Source organism: Stegodyphus dumicola, chromosome X1 (assembly GCF_044657685.1).
Source record: "Stegodyphus dumicola isolate Sdum_Otavi_A_Nest chromosome X1, ASM4465768v1".
Taxonomy (NCBI): Eukaryota; Metazoa; Arthropoda; class Arachnida; order Araneae; family Eresidae; genus Stegodyphus; species Stegodyphus dumicola.
In genome coordinates this window covers 41222507-41241740 of record NC_140780.1, presented here as the reverse complement: position 1 = coordinate 41241740, position 19234 = coordinate 41222507, and the positions used below count along the sequence as shown (strand labels likewise).

Sequence of the window (19234 nt, the reverse complement as noted above, 5' to 3'; positions counted from 1 at the left end):
CATTTACTAGCATAACATTTAAGCCTCAACAAGCTGCTTAACTATGTAAAGTCCTGAGATATGCATGATGAAAGAGAAGGAGGCATATTTCCTATGCAAAAGTAAAAATTTAAGCTTCAACAAGCTGCTTAACTTTGCAAAGTCCTGCGATATGCGTCCCATTAGGGGAATAAACAGATGATGAAAGAGAAGGAGGCATATTTCCTATGCAAAAGTAAAAATTTAAGCCTCAACAAGCTGCTTAACTTTTTAAAGTCCTGAGATATGTGTCCCATAAGCGGAATGGGCAGATGATGAAAGAGAAGGAAGCAGATTCCCTATGCAAAAGTAAAAATTCAGCAGAAATATACTTTGAAAAGCACACAAATTTCGAACATGTGGTACAGAACAACATACGTACAGATTAATGATTTACAAGGGTGCAGTGCTTTTATCCACTCAATGACTTTGTACCATCATTAGGTTTATCTTAGGTGTAAGAAATATGAAAATTGAACAATGCGCTCGTAGGGATTCGAGCACCTGATTTTCCGACGGCCAGCGGAACATCTTTTGAACTACAGCACGATGTACCGAAGAAAGAAAATCCTTTACATTCCTCCACTAAAGCGACTGGGAAGGAGGGAATCCAGTCGCCAAATGTAGCTGGTGACGTATTACTGTCAAACAGTTTAGTTCAGGCGCCACATTTATCGGAGCAGGAATTTAAAAAAAATGCAGTGCCCTTACCGGGATTCGAAATTCGAGCTTCCCGATTGCTAGCCGGACGCTTTTCCAGTTACAGGTAATGAGGAAAATTACCGCCTTACCACTAGTAGATTAATGTCGTATAGGAACGATTTAAATCTGATTTTAAAATTTTATATTGCAAGCGCATAGACATACGAGATATTAAGAGTCGCACAACAGAAAAAGAGAAGGAAGAATCTGATAAAAATCGATCTGCTTTTAAATGAGCTAATTACCTGGAAAGAGCATAAAATTCCCACATTCCTGAACAGCATTATTGTTCATAGCAATTACCTTAAATGAAATAATTAAGGATAAGGATTGGCAATTTAATTACTGGAATAAATTTTAGTAAAATACAGAATGGAACTACTTGTGAATAACACGTCTTCAAAATTCTCGCCTTCTTATCTATCTATACACGCTGTTTCTCGAAATAGGTGCTCCTATTTCTCGAAATAAGCCTGGAACTCGTTTTTTGAAAATATGGCTGAGAGCCTGTCTTAAAGGCCTCCTGAAAGCTGAGTCTTCCTATCTCCTCTGTGCATTTTATAATGTTGAAAATAATTCAAAATCTTAGTAAGTTATGCCAGGTGAATAGGAGGATGATCTAAGTAGTAAACGTCTTTTTTAGCCAGAAAGTTCTTCATATGGATTGAGGGTAAGAGACACAAGACTCTGATTAATACACTGGTCATCAAAATTAAAACATAGTGAGAAAAAACATACTCACTAAGTTGTGTTGCAACCAATGCTGTAATTATTTATGCTAATTAAATATAATTGAACACAAAATTGCGATTCCACGCATACGTTACTGCCGGAAATATACAAATTCGGTGATTCACAATGTGGTGTGCAATAGAAGCATGTTGGAATTCCGGTCTGTAGTGGTATTTAAAGTGAATGTGGTTTCTGACAGTGATCAATATTCAGTTGTTATGGCTCAAAGGCATCATTTGAGTGAAGGTCAAAAATTTCGAATAATTGGTATAATCGACGGAGGTCAAACACCAAATGGAGGTCGGCCTAAGATTTGAATATATCTCAAAGTGTCATAACAAGAGTTTGGAGCTTCGTTTTAAGCAATGCATCAGTTGACAGACAGCCTAGTCAAGGGCGGCCGAGAGAAACAATTGCATCAAAAGACCGTTTTCTGTCATTGTCGGCTCAAAGAAACCGCGAAGCAACTACAAGAGATTTGGTTTCAGAACTTCAGACTGCCACAGGAACTCGAATTAGACTTTCTACTGCGTCATGAAGGCTTAACCGAGGTTGGACTCTATGAGAGAAAGCCAATGGTTTGTGTCTCACTCACTCCCGCTCCCGTTTAAACTCGTGTGCCGTCGTTATGTTCAGCGGAGCTAAGACAACTGGGACCAACTATTTTTACTGAAAAGTCCAGATGTAGTCTGAAAAGCGATACTAGACGTGTTTTGATTTGGAGAGAGGAAGGAACACGCAATTTGCCTGCCCTCGTCCGTGAAAGATCCCGTTTCCGCGACCGCGGTTTAATGGTTTGGGAAGTAATCATGACAAGTGACCGAGCTGCGTATCTTTCAAAGAGTTCTGCAGGTGCTCGGAGATATATGGAGAAGGTATTAGAACATCAAGTTAGACTGTTTAGGAGATGCTGTTTGCCCAGAAGATTTGTTAATAGATGACAATGCTCGACCTCCTGGAGCATATGTGGTGTCAGAATACTTGAAAACAGAAGATATTACTCGAATGGATTGGCCACCTCACTCACCCGACAAAGCATATGTAATATGCCTCAGGGCGCCGAATTTGACCCCGCCAAATTCCTTCCCTGACCCTGCAGGAGCTGAAAAATAAATACATTTTTAGAAGAGTGCAGCGCGATTCTACAAGACTTAATGAACACTTTGGTAAAGTTCATGAAATCAAGATGAGGAGTATTCATATCTGTCCCAGGTGGCCATACACAGTATTAAAAAAATCTTTCCACAAAAGGTGGCTTAATTTTTTCTTCATTTTCCAATTTTCAAAAATTTGGTTTTAATTTCAGTACTTTGCAAATAATCAACTGCCAAACATTATAATTTATGTTAACTATTACATTTACAGAAGTTTCTATTAATAATTTTCCGTAAGTACCAGTTACGCTTTATTTCTGTCATTATCCTTTGCTTTTGGTAACCAGTGTATTTCTTGCGCCCAGTTCTTTCATTAAAATTAGTTTCACTATTTCTTGATCAGCATCTTGCACTCTTCTAATATTATTGTCCGCGACTGTTGCTTTTGGACTGCCTTTCTCTAGGTCATCAATCACACCTTCTGATCCGTCTCAGATTCTCATACAACTGAAACGTACTCGACTGTTTCAGGTAATCTTCATCATAGGCCTCTTTTAACGGTTCTAGCAATAACTTGTTCTCTTCAGAATGTTCTCTTCAGAAGCGTTTTCTTTGGTCTCTAAAGTTTTATATAAAGTCTGATATTAATTGCTATCTTAAATTTCAATCGTCATTTTTACACCAAAACAGACACGATTTCTATTACGTCCCTAATACCTAACACATGTTTTCATATCAGCGTAAACTTATGTATGTGTTATTTCACAGATAAACACAAATACTCATGTTGGAATAACTATATTACGGGCGACACGATGCGACTACTGAGAGAATTAAACTCTCACACATTGTATAAAAGAAAAGGGTTATATTCATAGTAATAAATTAGAGCTGTATAACGAGACACACATCCGGATTTGATTCCAGTTTAAGCTAAATTATCTTTCTAAATTTTAAACTGTATTAAAAGAAATGATGACGAAATACATTTAAAATTCTTACGTATCATTTCACCATGGTTATCCAAATCTTACCATAGCTTTTATCATTAAATTTTCATAAATCGATTTACCACGGACTATTTGATACGATAAGATTAATACTTTTAACGTTCTACATTTCTCTAATTTCATTTTGCATTTCCAATTCCCTTTCCCAGAGTTACATTTCCATAAACATCCTAGCTACAACATTATTTCATGATTATCACCAGACGTCATACATCTCCATATTAAGAACGCCGAAAAATGCTCTCCACTCTCTTTTAAGTTATGACCCTTTCATTTCTATGAATTATGTATATACTCAGATTTTTTTCCGCTTTAGCAGAATGAACCGAGAAACAACATTTTTGTACTCTTTCAAGACAACAATGTATGAGAAAATCTCATGTATTTTATGTTAAATATGATAAAAAGCGTTTTCTGTATCTGCTTTTTAAATTAAACAACATATTTTTAAATCGCATTCCATCAGATCTATATTATTATATCCTAGCATCGTTCCCGTTTCATTAAATGTTAAAAACTACGTACATAAATCAAATCTATTCTAGTTTTACTGTCAACTAAATTATTGATCAAAATGAAGCTATGTTTTATCTAACGTATACGTGTAACTTTTATTTATTTCCCTCTTAACGAATAGCTTGACAATACTTTATAAGGAACGTCATTGATAAAGCATGTATGAATTCTACTAATATTTCAATGTGTAAGTTTTCAACAAATAATTTCTTGAAATGAAACTAAGGCTCCCACTTTCAGGTTACATTTTATAAGGCAGTGAAGATGATATATTTATAACGCAGTGCATGGGGTGCACTATTTTTTACTTTTAAGCTTATGTTTCACCTCTGCCGCCGCGTTGGCACGGTGGTAAAGGAGCCGGCTGCCATACCTTGATTCAATCGCCCCCTGTGGTGCACCCTGGCCAATATATTTGGTGTTCAAATGGCTAAATGAGTAGTGCGTTTAGCCAATCTCGGCGAATGCTTTAAGCTACAAACGCCCAGCTATTTGTAACAACAACAATGACAACATTTTTCCGTTAGGGAAAGTTACCATTAGAAGAAGAAACTGTGTTATTGCGTTTTACTTCTCAACAGAGATATAACGTCGTTTCATTACTAGTAGTTACTGAAAGCTTTGATATAAATACTGTTAGTTAAGTGATTTGTTTTCATTTGTCTCATTATTTCAATATGTCACTTTCATTGTACAAGAACCATATGATATTTGGGAGATGGAATAATGCACTTAAAAAAAAATAATTATAAATATGTTGCAATATTTTACAATTAAATTAAAAGATACATTTTAGAGACTATGATGAATGAAAGTTTTATCTTGAAGAGATTTGATCAAGCTTTTCAGATAGGAAGCTTAAAAAAATCAACCTACGCTTCTGCCAGAATTTGAACTAAATGTCTTGAACTAAATTCGTCCTAATCTAATAAACCAAACCAAACCTTCGCAAAACTTCAATTCTAAATTTGCTTACTAACTCATCCGTACGCTTTCACTAAATTTATAAAATCATTTCCATTTTAATACATGAAGAAGGCAACGATGTAACGTTACGCGCGTTTCAATAAGACTTGCTATAAATATAACAATTATTTTTGGTAAAAAAAGAAATTTTAATTTGATTTACCGTGTAATTACAAAATCGGGCATTTTAACAGTTTTTAATTCCCCAAATTTCTTTTACACATACTAAGGTAACAATTGACCTTTCAGACGATCCCTATAACATTTCAATGGCTATAACAACAGCTTATTCCCTAACTTGAGGTTATCTAAACTATGGCACAAATCTCGCATCTTTTAATTGCTACGTATATATTTAGAAAAGAAAGTACGCATATAAAGACACGCATCATTTTTAAAAGAATTCCATCAGCTTGACAGAGATGACGTAAATTTCGTATATAGCCCTGAATTTGAATCGTTTAATACACTGCTTCTATTAAAGGTACAGGACGTATAAAATCATAAGTATAACAAGGTCACAAATTTTTCATCATTCTGGTAACCATAACAGGAAAAACAGACTCCTGATTGACTGATTTGAACATCGGGGACATTTCGGCTTCGGTTGACTAAACAGGTTAAACACAAATTTCTGCCACGCCCTTAAAAGTCGGCCAGTACAGCGTTTGTTAGTTAAGTTAAAGTTCACAGAGGACGATAATTCATCTTCTTTGAGTTGAAAAATAAGTAATATTTTTTTAATTAAAATAAAAATTAAATTTCCAAATTTCCTCTTAAGATTTAAAAAAAATCTCATTGGATACCACAAAGTCTTCCAGATGTAACAAATATGTATGATTTTATAATATATGTAAAGATGACGTCTTATTTTTAACATTTAGCTCAGAAAGAGATTAAAGTCCTACAGTGTTACTAAAAATATGTTTGTCTTATAAGCAGTCAGTTAAAATAAAGCTATAAAATTTAAAATGTCGGAATTCTGCCCTCGCATTGGTGGGCACTAGCCATTATAGGCGTTGGCCACTACCAAGGTCAGAAGCGATGGCCATTTTATTAGGAAGGCACCTAAAAGGTGGAACATCGGTGCCTTCCATAAAGGGAATAACAATTTACATCCATGCCCCTTCTCCGAGATTCGAACCCGGACCCTTGGGCACGGCAGTCAGATTCACTAACCACTTTTCCATCCGGGCGACAAAATGCCGGAAATAGAAGGTTGTACAGATATTATGAAAAGATACAAGACATCACAGTTATTACTACCTGAATTAGCGCAGTCAATAATGAAATTGTAGAATGCAAACATTTATTACATACATAGGTGAATTGTCTCGCATTTTATGTTTACCAACAATATAAAAAATCATCATAACATCAATTCCAATAAAAAGAGGTACCGCTTTTATGATCACGCTTACTGTGTAATTATTAACAGTATTTGATCAGCCTCTAGCCTTAAGCTATTTTATTACAGTATTTGATCAGCCTCTAGCCTTAAGCTATTTTATTACATACTAACAAGTGCTTAAAAGATACGTTGACGCAATTTTTGCTTTTCAAGAGATAAAATTAATTTTATTATTAAAGGCGATTCGCATGAAATTGTAAAATGTAGCTAGAAATAGTTTCACTATAAGACAATTTGCCAAGTTTCCCCGTCTCCTCCCCCCTTGTTTTTTTCCTTTAATGAGAATTTCTCTCAGTAGAAGTCGAACATATTTTACATAATAAACACGCATCATGGAAGCAAAAATTCGTTAAATACTACTAATGAAATCAACGAATACTTACGGTAATTACATTTAATTGCGTCTTCACAGATAGCTAAAACCGCTAACTTTAGCTAATTACTGTTTTCTCATCATTATACGATGTAACTGGTAATTAACACTATTGGCTAAGTTTAACAGTAGGTAACTGCATTCCAGAATTTAATTGAGCTTCGCATCTCAGGAATCCGGTCTTTAGAAAATAAAGGGTCCGCTTCTGGAAGCTTAATTTAGAAAGTTGTCGACTAAATAGCCTTATATAGTAAATGAAAGACTCCACAATCGTAGCCGTACCGATAATTAATATATCAGATACCAGATTTTAAACACATATCAGCTTTGAATCGTAGCGATAGATAATTACAATTTCTGAAATCAACGTTGACGGGCTTTGGGAGGAACGGCCTTCTTTCATAAAAATTCCAGGAATTGCAATTTATAAGCGAAAAACTGCCAAGGCCGCTACCATCAACCGTCGCTAAAAATTAACAGCCAATCCAGTTTAAAACTATAGCATTATAAAAATTATTTCATGCTTGTACATATATCGTAGAGAATATGTCAAGAGACACCCCGTTAAAAAGGTAAGGAAGACTTAGACAGAAGTTATTCAGTGAGGTGATTGTTTTCACTCTCTTTCAAACAATACGTTTATGATACAAATAGAGGAATTTGGCAGATTCAATACACAAAAAGGAAGCCAAAAACAACAATAGCAATAAATCCAAAGGAAAAGGACAAATACTTATAGGATCCTGCTTGGAACTTTTCCCATCTGAAACAAAAATGGATACATTCCAACAACATTCTACACTTAAGCAAAAACCGACTTCTCTTTAATGCCATATAGCAATTTAACTGTTATAAGAAATGACCTATTTACAACATAAAAGTTTTATTTATGATCAAATATATATATCATCAAGTTTCTATGGGATTTTAAAGAAATCAAATTAGAAGGCCAGTCATAAATATCGCTATTTGCAACATTAGCCGAAACCACCCATTTTTCACATTACAAAAAAAAAAAAAAAAAAAAAAAAAAAAAAAAAAAAAATTTGCATATATTCAGGCAAATTTATTATTTAATTTCTTTAAATATAATACAGGGCATTGATATTTGGTGGCAACAATTTGAAAAGTGCCTCAGACTTTTATAGTGATTCAATGCAATACCCCGTTTTGAGACTAATAGCCCTACTGGGCTAAGTCTCCGTTGGAGAGAGAAAAAAAACTTTGGGCTAAGGGCTTCGTTGGGAAGAAAAAAAAATCCTTTGAGATGAGGATCGAGGATTGAATCATACATACATTGCTATACAATAAAATGGCACTGCAACAGCGACGTGGATCTCAGTTCTTGATTTTAAAATATATGTCACAACAAAATTAATATAATAATATGCCGGTAAAGTTCCGTAACTCCGCAATATTATGAAAACCTAAGTGCAGCAAAACATAGTGACATATTATACACCCCACATCTAATAACCCCATAATTGTGGCATCGCTTTTAGAGACGAAATGCATTCGGTTTTTAAATCTTAAGCTCGGGTCCAAAACTTTTACTTTAGCCTTCCGGAAACGCTATGAACTAGGCTACTTTAAGCAGAAGGAATAATTTATTCATTTACAAATATTGCCAATTTATAAAGTTTCCAAAAACGTGTTTTAATCCTAATTTAAATAGCAAGTTAAACCCAAAGAAACCTAAGGGAAATAATTTAAGATTACAATTTATTAATCTTAGACAAAGGTTCATCATTCATCGTATTGACCCCAATAACAAGAAAAGAAAATTACTTTTTAGGAGGAAAATTCATTTTAATTTGATGCCTTCCAAAGAGAATCAGTAATATACAGAATACTAAGACTTCTACGTAGTTATCCCAATATTTCACAGAATTGGGATATCATAAATATACTGAAAACAAAACGAAGAGAAGCGTACTAACGGTCAAACGAATGAGCAGTGCTATATGTATCCCATGTTCGATTCTTAGGAGGCGGAATAGGCATTAAAAGAGTGTTTTCGTAATTTTTTTTTTTCATGCGCAATGCAAATGCGAAACAGATCCTCTCAGCAAGTACTTCACAAACACAATCTTCCCACGACTAACAACATTCCAGAACTCTGCCATAATAAACGACTTTACCTTACCCATCCCCAATTTATATCTAAGCTCAGGTTCATGCTTCCAATATCTAATCGCAGCGCCAGAACTCTAATCATAAAACAATTCATCTGTACACATGAATAGGACTAGCTGTCTAATTAAGCTTGCCTGAGGCCGAGAACTAGCCAAGGCTGCAACTGAGATGGCTGCATGGGAATTTATGGTTTCTTCATTCTCCGGATCTCAACAAAGGATAGGTCTTCAAAGGTTTCTCGGTGTCTGGTTTCATCATTTATACTTTATGCGCGATATTAATGCATAATGAGTCTTAAAACCTTAAATGAATTTTCAAAATATAACCAATTACATTGCTCAATAATTCCTATTATAAGCAACTGAGGAATTCGAAGGTGATTGACTTTCTGATCAGGAAAAATTATACCTCTTCCAGTACTTCTTAATGCACTCAGCAATGGAGAGATATGCTGCACTTCCAGCCTAACAACCGCTGTGCATTTAAGCTTAATAAAATAATTTGAAACCATAACTTATTAATAAGACTTGAATACAGTTTTAAGCACTAGAAAAACAGACTTCTGGATGGGAGATTCTTGAGAAACACATAAAGAGACGAGTAGTTATTGTAATTCCCCCACACACTCTAATGTCAAAAATACGTTTATTTATATAAGCAAAACAAACAAAAAAGCACACTGTTTGTGAATAGTTGTCTTGGTACTAAATACAAAGAATACGCGGCCCAAGCGGGATAGTGGTTAGCGACGCTGACTACCGTACCGAAGGACACGGGTTCGAATCCCAGAGAACGCATGGATGTTTGTAAATTTATAGTATCTGTGCGGATGGCGGTACTCTAAGTATGCGGCGAGCCGAACGTCCTCTCGAGAGTTTGGGGGTAGAGGAAAAAGGATGGGAGACCCTCGGACTCGTCCCCCTCAGCATGCTCTCCATCAAATTTGGGGGCGGAATCGAACAAAATCGTACTACTTGCCAAAAGACAGGCGCAATCGTGCATTCCTTGTTACGATAAATTTCGTGAGCTTGTTCTGTTCTTACTGTCAGACAACTGAGATAAGTCGCAACAACAAACAAGGAACACGGGTAATTTTCAATTTTTAACGGATTCTGAAGTTTGCATATAAAAACAGAAACGCAATTTTTTTTCTCATCCCAAAATTGCCGGACGCTTTATTTAATAGCCATAAGCCTTGCGCCACTACAAGAGCCCGGAAGTCGGGGCCATTTCGTTATGGAAGTACCTAAAAGGTGGCCACCGGTGCCTCCTATGAATGACGGACAATTTCAACCATGCCTGCTTCGGGGCTCGAACTTGGACCCATCGCTACGGCAGTCCGTCGCATGAAAATACCTCTGATTGGTGTAGAACCTTAGGCTGGAGGTCCATGCGACGGCGTTTCGGTTACTATACCGGCTGGGCGGCTGAAATTCAAATCTAAGTGCAATCATTACAAAACGACGAAAAATATAACTATGTTTTTTTTTTATTTCATTAAAATTATATATGCAATCTGTATATATAATCTCATAAGATATAGTAGGTTACATATAACTAATATACTTAGTAGTCCTACATATAGTACATATAGTATAATCTATAGTTAGTAGTTCGTCCTACATATAGTAGGTCTCTTAAAATATAGTAGGTTAAAAATGTCACTTAACTTATTCCGAGAGACTTTAGTATATATTTTTATAGGTGAGTTTAGCGAAAAGGAAAATCAACGGTACATTTAAAATTTCCAAAGACAACGAAATGAGTGGAACTTAGTAATAAAATTTAAGACGCCCTAGCGCTTTAAAATTACTTTTCTCATTTTCATAAACTAAAATCAACTACAGAACATGAATGTTTTTAACCTAGAGAAAGCATATTTACGTAATGCTGTGAGACAAATTTGATTTAAGCTAGCAAAAATACCGAAGCACCAATAACACCACTACTTTGTTTACTATAATAGTGTTATCGGTCCTGTCTAGACACTATGGTTTCATCAAGTTTTGTCAGTGGGGCAAAAGGGACATTCAAAACGTACCTTTTCTTTTTTGGAGGGTGTAATTTCATCATGAATAAAATTAATTCAATGGTGCTCTAGAACTGACTTGATAAATCATATTTAGGGAATGGTTAAACATTGGGTTCACATCGAAATCCTTCAGTTACTGAAGATCTTCGCTATGTATGTGTTAACGGCAAATTATGTTACCCCGGCATTCTATGGAATAGCTAGGCATTTTATAGAATGCTTGTCATAGTATAAGAAATATTACATACTATTTGTAAGCACTGTATATAATACTTAAGCATTCTACAGAATGACGAATGCACTTTAGGCTAAGTATGAATAAAAGGTCATGATTAGGCAATTATTTAAAAGACGTTCATTCCTCAAAAATACAAATGTTATTTTGAAAAAACTATAAAAGAACGCCACTAAAAATTTTTATTCAAAACACATAAAGAAATATGAAAGCTTTACAAAATTTATGCCTTTCTTATTAAAGAAAACATTTTCATGTAAAAAATTTGAAATTAAAATTAACCTATTTGTTGCAACATGGTAGGCTTGAATGACATTTTGAATTCACTTCATTACTTTTTTCATGCAAAGACATTTCATATTTCGGCATTTTGTTTTAGACATACACTTGACGAATCCTTGGCCACTTCACTTAATTGAACAAGTACAGCTTACCAGACAGAAATATCGTGGTCAGGAATATCTTCAATTCCAAGCACGTTCTTAGAAAATAAAATGAACTGTGATCTCGTATATCGTTGTTTTAAAATTCTTGCAGATGTTCCAAGTTGGCAGAAACTGCCCTCTGTCACACTCATTACGACAGCAGAGGCATTAGGTTATTTGGGAGCAGGAGACATGAAAAATGAGCAGTGCCCTCGCCGGGACTCGAAACACGAACCTCTCGAATACGCGTCGAGCGTGCTGACCACTACACCACGAAGGCATGCTAAGAAGGCGGGGGGAGGATACCTCATATAATCCGCCTTTTAAAGGGCGACTGGGGATTAGCGGACCCAATCGCCAGATCTTGGCGGTGGAGAATCACCACCTTTTTTTAGTTCAGGCGCCACTGCATTAGGTTATTTGGAAGTCACCGGGACTCGAACCACAGACCTCTCAAATACGCGTCGAGCGTGCTCACCGCTACACCACGAAGGCATGCTAAGAAGGCGGGAGAAATACCTCATACGACTGCCAATATATTGTATGAATTATTATATACTTTCCCTAGGCACTGTAAATAATACGGAGATGATTTCATACTTTGTCGGTTTCTTATTCGGCATTCTATAAAATGCCTAGGCAATGTTTGAAATATTTAATCGTTTCGTACGTTGGCCGGCCAGTTTTTGGCATTCTATAAAATGCCTAGATATTCTATAAAATGCCGGATTTCATTATTTGCTGGTAACATATGTAAAGAATACAATACATCATCAATACCAGGGAAGAGATTCCGTGCAGCACTATCAATGAAGGGATTCTGAATGAATTGTGATCCTTTCTTAGTTCTCTGCATTAACAATGGCTTTAAAATACATTCTGCAGAACTATTTACATAGGGAAGGGATACCATTTCACAGAAACTGTCAATTAGAGTAACAGCTTGATTACAGTTTTTACTTTCATCTAAAACTGACAAGCAGCTATAGAAGGGGGTGGGGAATCGGATAATCATAAAAAATTCTAAGAAGGATTCATATTTGGTACAAAAGGAGCATCTGGTACCGAATTTCTATACAGAAACTTAATTATTTTGTTTATATCTAAACGCAAGTCAGTCTTACTCGTACGACCCACAAGTTTATAACAGTTCTATCATATAATCAAAGAACCGGGGAATCTTACCTGAAAAAAGGTTTCCTTTGACTTAGATCTCTTTTTAACTCGTTTTTTTTTTTTTTTTTTTTTTTTTTTTTTTTACTGAAAAAGCATTCGACATTTGTACACTTTGAATTTTGCTTCATATCGAGCCGTATTCATTTTTCCTCGTACAACGAAACCAAGCTCTTTATGCATTTGTTTCATTAACTATCGTATTTTTTTAATGTGATACAGGATGTTATGCCACCTGGACAACTAAATTTTGTTCCACTTATGAGGAAAAAATATTCCATCCTCCAACTTTTTTTTAAGTTTCAAATATAGGTTGATAAAGAGAAGCAGCAATCTCACGAAATAGGTAAGCGTTTTCATAAATACAGAAATTTAAAATTGGCCATATTGTTGAATAAACTTACTACTTACATTTTGATAAAAAAAAATTTATTTTAAAATCAAGCATATCTATCTTGGCTGTTTAGCTATTAAGCGTAAATTTAATGATTTTCATTAAAAAAGGAGAACTATACGAGATGGAAGAAAAAGAGAAATTTATATTTGAATTTCTTTTTCTGCGTTCGTGTAAAAGATGTGGGGGGAAAAAGAGAATTAGGACGTAAGATCTCAGTATCAGTAAGCTCTAGCAGTAAAATCGCTTAACTTGAATTAAAGATCCAAATTTGATTGCTGGTAAGAAAAATGGATATAAAATTTTCTCCCGAAGTTTAGAAGTAAAAGTAAAAAACTGCAAATCGTTCAGCTTTAGGGAAAACGAAAATTCATTTCAGTACGTATATCCCAACAAAAGTGCCGGATTTAATATGCCCAATAAAAAAACTTTATTTTCAAAAAATGGAAGATATTTTAACATACAATAGGTAAATATTCTGATTTAAGAATGAAAAATAATGGATGACATATGTCCTCTACGACTTGATCTGCAGCATCACACTCTCTCAATGAAATTCGTAATCATGTTTTCATGTATCAGACGATCGAGGCGGCAAAACGAAACATTCAGTGTTCCCTTTATATCTTTTCTTTTTCCCTTTTTAAGTTCGGATTTTTTAGGGCTTGCAATAACACTATCACGCAAAACAGTGATGTTTTCAATGCTGCTGATCTTCGAAGTTGCAAGGAAGTTATGAAATGAACTGACAGTGATAAAAAAATGCCATTGTTACCAGTTCTCATCAAAGACAATATTTTTCAATCGGCCCATTTAGTTATTGTAACGGCCCATTTAGTTATTGTAAGTATGTAAAAATATTTTCCCTTTTCTAAAAATAAAGTATACTATCGGGCATATTAAATCGGAGCTTTTGTTGGGACACCTTATATTCATTTTCACTGCGCAAGTGGAAGAAAAAGAGGACATAGCCATCCTATTACTTAAACACCGAAAAATGCAAAATAAACAATTGGAACGGGTTAAATTTAAGAAAAGCTAAAATTTTATGCAAAAGTATTGGCTATATAATAAAACAAACACATATACATATATAGGCAGACAGATAAAATAAATTACATACATTTTAATACATTATGAAACATACAATATATACTGTTACGTACTGCCTTAAATCACAGTCAGTGACACATAAAATAGCAAGACATAAGTAAGTACTAGTTGATTTACACCTTATTTATGTAAAGATTATGTCATTATTTGAAAACCACTGTTAAACACAAAAAACTAAATTTGTTCAGGGAATCAAATAAAAGTAAAAACTTTTGTTATGCGCATCGAGAGTCAAAAGATTCGGATGGTTAGGTTAGGTTATTTTTAATACGGCTGAGTACAGGAGGGCTATGAGCCTAAGCGGACGGGGGCCTTCGTGAAGGCTATTTTAAGGAAAGCTGGCTCAGTTTACGTAATTCGAAGGAAAAACACGAAAAAGATTTGAAGGCAAACAAACAGTAATTAACATCGAATGATGAAGAGGAAACAGGGATGAAAATGCAGATGAATGACATAAAAAACATAGGCAATTTACTTAATACATGACAGAAACTCAAGTAAAAAGCACGCACTATTTCATTTCAGTAGCAATGTACAGATTAATACAAATGATTTAAATGCTTTTTGTAAAAATTCACAAAAAAAAAATGTACCATACTTATTGAATTTCATTATCATTATCTTTTTATCCTTTTATCATTCACCATATTTGATGATATTTATTATTATTATTTATCTTCTTATCAATTTAAAAGTGTACTTATTTAAAATTTTTGTCAATTTAATAATCATTAAAACTCATTATAAAAAACGCCACTTCTTCTCCACAACAAATCAAAACCACGCAAGGACTGAAAGATGCTTTTATTAGATTTTATCAACAAACAGATGTTCCTTGCATTGTTTGATTTTATTGCTTCCAGTAACCAGAACTATAGTGGTGTACCACATAGATTTTCATCTCAGAAAGGGTGGTTACGAAAAGCATTAATACATCTGTCATACTTGAAAATATAATTAGTTGCATTTCACAGACTAACATGCTCGATAACGAAAGGGATGTAAACAATACTTAATCATTTCAGTATTGGTAACCTACAAGAGATGCCTTGGAACTAGAAATGCGCATACAGACAGGTGTAGGTATGCGGATAAAACACATGAACTGTAAACAAAAGACACCTCGGAGGAATGTCGTTCATTACGGGCATTTCGAGCGAAACCAACTTCGATTCGTATGTCATAAAATAACGAAATTATGAAACACACTTAGTAATGAATGCTATTGTACTCAGCCACACAAAAGAAATATGATAGGAAACAAATTTGTCCACTGAAATGTCACAAAGCTAAAAACCAAAGGACATATAACATATCATAATCAGAACGATACTGGTTCACATACTTTAATATTAATCGGGCAGAAATTTGGATCAAGTTTGTGAGAGAAAAATAACTGAGATCCGGATGGTAATTTAAATCACTTTTTTTTTTTCTTTTTCTAAATATATATACAATCTGTCTAGTAGGCAAATAGCCTCTGCCGTAACCTATTAATCGAATCCAACCTAATCCTATTTGAGTTAAAATTAACAAGCCGAATTAATGATTACTGTATGAGTTAAAGCAGTAAGATTCAGCGTAATATTCATAAATTTGCAGGATTAGTTCCGAAGGTTTAAATGTCTGCCGATCGAAACTAGCCCCGCAAATTTATGAATATTACACGGATCCTAGCTGCTTAAAACTCCTCCGATAATCCTCCAGTAACCAGCCTAATCCTCTCAGAAAAAGTAATCATCAGACATACTGATAAGTTACATTCTGTCTATAACAATATACCTGTATTCCACTGCTACTCTAATTTTAAAAAAGATTAGCAGGTTTACGTTTACATAGCACCATCATGGGAAAATAAAAATGATGAGAGTTTTTTTACGTTAAATAGTAACAGCATGGAAGGATAAAGGTAATAAATATCCGTTGTAATAAATTTTATACTTTTAAAACTTCTTTTCAATACTGTATGAAAATCATTTTTATTAACATATGATAGAAAGTGATTCTAACAGTAATTAACTAACAAATTGTAAAATACCTTACAGACATTCTCTTGAACATTAAAAATAATATACTTTTTTCATGTCCTCATTGCAAATCAAATTACCCTCATTTTTTTTAAATAAAAAAAACTCTTTCTTTCAGTGTACATCTTTAAATAATATGCTCTCTCTCTCTCTGTTGTAAACTCTAACAATTAATGCTCGAAAACTGCAAATCTAAAATTTACGAAACTGAATGGCATTTATTTAGGGACCACAAATTAATAACGTTTCAATTCATTTATTAATTTATAATATGAATAATATTTAATTTACTAAGTTATACATTTTATTAATGGTATATTGCAACTCAAAAAATATTTGACATTTTAGAATAAAAATATTATATATTCATAAAGTCATTTTAGTATATGTAACTTAATAAAATTCCATATAATTTGACGACACATATTTTTTACATCCTAAACTATTTTTATTAGCGTAATGATAATATTTGTGAGTTCAACAGGCAGCCAAATGTTGCATAGAAAGAGTAGCGAAAGTTTCCAACTATTGACCCAAATGGTCCAGGGCAACTTAAGGAACCGCCTGGGGAAGCGGCTAGAAGTATAATTGCAAAAGGAGTCTAGTGACCCCAAACTTTAATATCACGTGAGCAAACTTACCTGATGAAAAGGGTATCCCTTGCCTGCCCCAACGAGAAGCTATTAAATGTAGACTAAATTCATAATAATATGAGCTGCAGACTTATTTGGTTCGATAAAAATTCATCTAAAGTTCTCAAAGTCTAATTCAAAACATTGAAGATAAAACAGCGAAAGCTGAATGAAGCCGGTCAAATCGGTTTCGCTAGCCAGCAGTAGAGATGCTACTGCTCAACCAACAGTAACCCCGACTGTTGTGCTCAAGCATGCGATAGAGCCGGGTGTTCGCAGATCTGCGCGATGCATGTCGGGAGAAAGGGACGATTCCATTGCCTTCGTGAGGTGAGTGACGCGCGCTTTTTTTTTTTTTTTTTTTCCTATTATTATTTTATATTATTTATTAGATTCTCCCAGCGATTCTTTTGCCCCGAGCAAAAATAAAGAGAGTGATTTTAAACGAGATATTCGTATTGCTTGCTATAGTACGAGACTTCGTAATATTTTTCACTCTTTAATTTTTTTAAGTTTTATTGTTACAATTTAAAATTTTTCGACAAATGTGACTCCCGGCAAATTTTTTAAACAATTTTATTTCAAAAAAAGAAAAACATTAAGGGCAAACTATTATAATCGACAGGCACTCTGACTACTCAGTTTTGCTTCGTTTTATAATTAGACAATTATTATGTGTGAATTATTGCAAAATTCTAAATTAAAAACACAGCAAAATCTATCTTCCGAATTCGTATCATGCGTTCTCTAATTTTTTTAACACATCTTTATATTACACCCTTTAAAATTACTTATTCTATAAAAGCAGTTGCATATGTTTTGTTGCAAAGAGAGTAATTAGTAATGGTTGTGCAAATTATATACAATGCAGTGAGAGCATAGAGGCTCAGTATGCTTGACAGCTTAATAAATGAGATTGTGTTAAATAACATCTGCAACAACCATATTAGGCAACGAGAGTGTTAGGGAATAGATATAAAGCGGTTTACAAAGTGTGTAATATCCACTGCAATATGAAGATTTGGTATACTTATCGGAGTTCCGATGGGGGGTGGGATTAAATTAGCAAACCCGGCTGAATCGAAACCGGTAATGTACAACGTATGAAATCAGTGAGAGTAAACATACATATATATGTATATTGAGTGACAAAATCGTAAACTGCGAAATATATGTCCGTTCTACTGGGGATATCTTCAAGATGTACGCTGCGGGGATAAAAAAAAGGGAGGACAGTTTTATAGCTCCCGTTCTACAGGGCCGATTGGCAAAACTCAAATTGCGTTTTTTATGTCTCGAAAGCGTGACTGAGGATATATATTAGATTTATATATAGCATTGTTCTAACATAGGTATTTTGACACAAAATCAGACTTTTCCTGAAATAACATACCAATTTTTTTTCCATATTTCGATTCTACGACTCAAATCATGCTTAGATATTAAATTTTGTAAATTTTGGTGTCAAATTTACGGAGAAATTCAAAAATTTATCTTGGCGAAATTTTTTTCAGTTTGGTCAAGAATAATTCACTTAGCGAAGTTCTTAATATGGTAGCAACCAATTTTCCTTTCCCTTCCATTATGCGGGAGCGGGGGAAAAGTCCACCTTTTTACATTGTGTATAAGCGGGAAAAAAAGTCACATCGTTTCTACTTCCAAATAATTTTAGGAAGTTTAGGAATAATCGAGAATAATTTTAGTAATAATTTTAGGGAATACTTCTTTCCGGAATACTTTTAGGAAAATACTTTCAAAATAATTTAAAGTGTTTAAACCACATCTGATGTTCCATTGCTTTCAACAAATATGTCAAATTTCAAAACGCGCCAAAATTCACGTATATCTTCGGAAATTTTGAATAAAAAATTGGAATTTTTTGCAGGTATGGTTAGAAATACATCTACTTTAAGGTGATGGTAAAAATTTTATAGATTATAATTCAAATTTTTTTTTAAAAAATTTATAAAAGTTATTTAAAAATTAATCATAAAAAACGGGGGAATTTCATTTGGAAAGAACTTGAATTTCGTAATGTAAAAGTAAGAACTAACTAAGCTTAATAAAAAAAAAAAAGAGAGATTAATAAATATATACCAAACACAATTAGCATTGAGGAGCTAAAATTTTGAGAGCTAATTTTTTAAAAACTACTAGCGCGACTTTTACACTATAAGGTATTTCTCCCACTTCCCTAGCGTGGCTTCGTGGTGTAACGGTAGCACGATGGGTCGGTATTCCAGAG

General features: G+C 34.2%; 1 protein-coding gene across 15 annotated transcripts in view; it reads right to left on the bottom strand.

Annotated features, from left to right (window-relative positions):
- The window catches only part of LOC118199398 (fat-like cadherin-related tumor suppressor homolog), a 1041672-nt gene extending 1024426 nt beyond the window's left edge, over positions 1-17246 (bottom strand). For all 15 annotated transcript variants that reach the window (XM_085808597.1, XM_085808606.1, XM_085808602.1 and 12 more), the window contains exon 1: positions 16999-17246. The gene's annotated coding sequence lies outside the window, so the exon portion shown is untranslated. The remainder of the gene's footprint in view (positions 1-16998) is intronic.
- Positions 17247-19234: the final 1988 nt, after the last annotated feature.